General features: G+C 38.6%; 1 long non-coding RNA gene across 1 annotated transcript; it reads right to left on the bottom strand.

Annotated features, from left to right (window-relative positions):
• Window positions 1-358: 358 nt before the first annotated feature.
• Window positions 359-2,218, bottom strand: LOC120860213. The gene is made up of 3 exons (XR_005720268.1): window positions 2,066-2,218; window positions 948-1,096; window positions 359-398 (listed from the first exon to the last, which is right to left on the bottom strand). It is a non-coding gene; the product is annotated as an uncharacterized LOC120860213 (long non-coding RNA).
• Window positions 2,219-4,513: the final 2,295 nt, after the last annotated feature.

The raw sequence follows: 4,513 nt of genomic DNA, 5'->3' as shown, positions 1-4,513 counted from the left end.
CTGATATTTCTCCCAGCAATCTTGATTTCAGCTTGTACTTCATCCAGCCCAGCATTTCGCATGATGTGCTCTGTATATAAGTTAAATAAGCAGGGTGACAATATACAGCCTCGATGAACTCCTTTCCCGATTTGGAACCAGTCTGTTGTTCCATGTCCAGTTCTAACTGTTGCTTCTTGACCTGCATACAGATTTCTTAGGAGGCAGGTCAGGTGGTCCAGTATTCCCATCTTTTTAAGAATTTTCCACAGTTTATTGTGTGATCCACACAGTCAAAGGCTTTGGCGTAGTCAATACAGCAGAAGTAGATGTTTTTCTGTAACTCTCTTGCTTTCTCGATGATACAATGGATGTTGGCAATTTGACTTCTGGTTCCTCTGCCTTTTCTAATGTGGAATCTAAAAAAATTAAAGCAAACTAGTAAGTATAACAAAACAGATAAGGAGAACAAGCTAGGTGTTACCGCTGGGGAGAGGGTAGGAAGGAGAGGCAAATAGAGGTAGGAGATTAAGAGATACAAACTACTAAAACTATAACTATAAAATAAATAAGCTACAAGGGTATATTTTACAGCACAGGAAATATAGTCAATACGTTATAGTACCTATAAATGGACTAGAACCTTTAAAATTGTGAATCACTATGTTGTATATTTGAAATTTACATAGTATATCAACTATAACTCAATTGGAAGAAAAAAGGAGAGAAAGGCTATGGGCCAAGGTATAGGGAACTGAAAGAATATATATGAATCTAGGACTGTAAAAATGTTACAATTCCTAGACCCAAAGCAACAAAAGAAGGGAGAAGTTTCAAGAACATGAATAAGTAAGTCATGCTAGTGAGTCACTTTCAGAGAAAGTCACTTTGGGAGAAATAGTTACTTCCTTAGCCAGGAAGGCTAAGACACTGTTCAGGGAGAAAACCAGGGGAATAAATATACTGACCTCACTCCTTTCCCATTCTGCAGTGTTCCTGTCTGTGCTTCCTCTCCATTGGCCAGACTCAGTTGGAAGTTGGAAGTATGAAAGCACTGACCCCATCTACATACTCTCTGTCTTTGGACTTCAGGACAGTGGGCAGGTAGAGAGTGGTCCTGGAGGAGTGAAAGGAAGGTAATCATAAAAAATGTGCAGATAAAAAGGTGGTAATAAAAACCTTAGAGACCAGAATAAAATGCACTCTACGTGTGTGTGTGCGTGTGTATGTGTGTGTGTGTGTGTGTGTGTGTTGACCAGTTGAGAAAAGGAGATATTCTGAGGGGTGATAAGATTCTAGAATAATTAGTTCTACAATCAATTTTTATTTTCTGTTTTTGCCTCTTTTGATTTGAACGAATATTGAATCATGACTGATGGCATAAACTTTAGTATTTGCTTCTCATCCATGTAAATAATTCCTCTTTTCTTTCCTTGTTCACATCCAGGTTGTTTCAGCTACACATCTGATAATAAGGTATGGTATGTCAGAACTGTCTCATATTATGATTTTTGTCAGAGAACTTCTATCTTGTTTTTAAAATGGGGCAACTTCCTAAGTAGACAACAGCATTGCAAGGAAAGAGAGAAAATCTTTACAACATGTACTGTGTGAATAAACACAAAAGGATGTATTTTGTTACACATAAAATCACTGTTTGTGGTTATTTATAGGCTAAGTAACTTAGTATACATAAAATCTATGTTTCCGGATATAATTCATTTGATCTGCACAGGACAAATAATATATTTTCTGGGTCTTAACATCTCTAAGCCCTGTCCTATCAATCATTTGGGATCTATACTGACTAGATTAACACATATCCTATATAATCCCAGTAGATAACCAATTTTGACAGTTAATTTCCTCCTCTCCCCACCCTCACCAAGAGTTCTCCATGGAAGACGCACTACATTAAGAAGGACAAATTGTATCATGGAAGCGAGTACCAGAGGTCTTGATCAGTTCCTCCTTCAGAACTTCCCTCCAAAACTTTGACCTTGTATTTCCAGCTGTCACATAGATATCTCCATCTAGGTGTATTTTAGATGCATTTCAAATGCTATACAGTGCAAACGGAACTCACTTTATTTTCCCAGTTTGCTTTCTCTTCTAGTCATAAGCATTATCATCTACCAAAACCATCATTTAAGTCTCCCAAACTAGAAACACTGGGCTGGAAGAAGCACAAGCTGGAATCAAGATTACTGGGAGAAATATCAATAACCTCAGATATGCAGATGACACCACCCTTATGGTAGAAAGTGAAGAAGAATTAAAAAGCCTCTTGATGAAAGTGAAAGAGGAGAGTGAAAAAGTTGGCTTAAAGCTCAACATTCAGAAAACGAAGATCATGGCATCTGGTCCCATCACTTCATGGGAAATAGATGGGAAAACAGTGGAAACAGTGGCTGACTATATTTTTGGGCTCCAAAATCACTGCAGATGGTGATGCAGCCATGAAATTAAAAGACGCTTACTCCTTGGAAGGAAAGTTATGACCAACCTAGATAGCATATTCAAAAGCAGAGATATTATTTTGCCAACAAAGGTCCGTCTAGTCAAGGCTATGGTTTTTCCAGTGGTCATATATGGACATGAGAGTTGGACTGTGAAGAAAGCTGAGCGCCGAAGAATTGGTGCTTTTGAAGTGTGGTGTTGGAGAAGACTGTTGAGAGTCCACTGGACTGCAAGGAGATCCAACCAGTCCATCCTAAAGGAGATCAGTCCTGGGTGTTCTTTGGAAGGACTGATGCTGAAGCTGAAACTCCAATACTTTGGCCACCTCATGCGAAGAGTTGACTCATTGGAAAAGACCCTGAGGCTGGGAGGGATTGAGAGCAGGAGGAGAAGGGGACAACAGAAGATGAGATGGCTGGATGGCATCACCGACTTGATGAACGTGAGTTTGAGTGAACTCCGGGAGTTGGTGATGGACAGGAAGGCCTGGCGTGCTGTGATTCATGGGCTTGCAAAGAGTCAGACAAGACTGAACGACTGAACTGAACTGAACTGAAGCTAGAAACGAGAATTATTCTTAGCATTTTCTTCATTCCTCATATCCACACATTCTGCAAGGCTGATAGGCTTGATTTTCTAGAATACTCTAGAATCTACCCTTTCCTCTCTCACCCACTGCCACAAATTTCACCAAAACTGACACAATTACCTCTTCAGTAAGCTTTCTGACAGCATTCCACCTCTAAGCCCCCCACTTAGTTTTTCCCTAAGGCATCCTTCCACATTCCTTCTGCTGTCTTTCCAAAGGCCTATTTAATCACAACAGTGGGCCCCTGTAAAAACCTTAATTTCTCCCTGGGGCCCACAAAATATACTGCTTTGAATGTTAAGCTTCACACTCTGCTCTTCTCCATTTAGTCAAACTTTCTCTTACATGCAATTCCTACTGGACTGCAAAATTGTGTATCATCAGTCTTTGCTTAAACACTCTCTCCTCTGAGGGCATTCTGTACTTAACTAAATCTTCTCCATAAGAGCACAAAAATAATTGGTTGTGTACCAGCTAGGGATAGGCACTATGCTGAACCCTCTACACTTTTTAGACATTACAAGCACCATTTTACATTGAAGAAACTGAAGTAAACAATCTCTCCAAGATCATATTTTAAGTAAAGAGCAAAACTGAGTTCACAATTCAGGCCTATCTCAATCTGTGAACTGATTATTTAAATACCATCTACCTTATAGTATACCATTTAACTCAGGTCAAGGTGTACCCCTGTCTTCAAGCTCACAGATTATTCTAGTCCCTCATCTCTAACTCTAGTCTCTCATGTCTAATTGTTGCTTTAATCAAAAGCAGACTATTTAGTACTAAATTATTCTTTAATATTTTCATGCTTTCTAAATCTTATCTCAACTGGATTGTAAATTCTTTGTAAGCAGAAAATTAGAAAAAAGTTTTCTTAATATGCTTCCACAGTGGCATAGGATATCGTATAATAGCAAATAGCTATCCCTTATTGGGACAGGTTATAAGCGTGCTTAATAGTTACACATGTAATGAATACTCAGTATTTGCTTTACTTAGGAGCAGACAAGATGAATCATATCTAGAAGATACAGCGAATGTAAAATTTCCAACAAGAGCAGAGACCAAGTCTCTATAGGTATTCCATTTTTTTTTCTGTCCCTCCCCTGTTGGGCCATCTTTTTTTTTTTTTCCCAATCATACTATTGGATCTCTGTATGGCAATTATTTCAAGTGGTTATAACAAAAATGCTGCTTTGCCTTTATGCTAATAATTTGCACCAGTCTGAATAGTCAAGTTATGGATTTTGGCAAATATTAAGTTCAAATCTTTTATATATGTATAATTTTATAATGCTCTCTTTCTTCTTATTTGAAGTAAGCGCACTGTTTGATATCTTAGGTAACGTGCTTTGGGCCTATTTCTGATAATTTATTCCTAGTAGGATCTCTGGACTTCTTCAGAGGTGTGTAATTTTGCATCCTTTAAAAGCATTATCCACGACCCTGCAGTCCCTCAGCCCAAATGCCGGGTAACTCAGG

This window comes from Oryx dammah, unplaced genomic scaffold, assembly GCF_014754425.2.
Source record: "Oryx dammah isolate SB20612 unplaced genomic scaffold, SCBI_Odam_1.1 HiC_scaffold_11050, whole genome shotgun sequence".
NCBI lineage: Eukaryota > Metazoa > Chordata > Mammalia > Artiodactyla > Bovidae > Oryx > Oryx dammah.
This window is presented reverse-complemented; position numbering and strand designations above follow the sequence as displayed.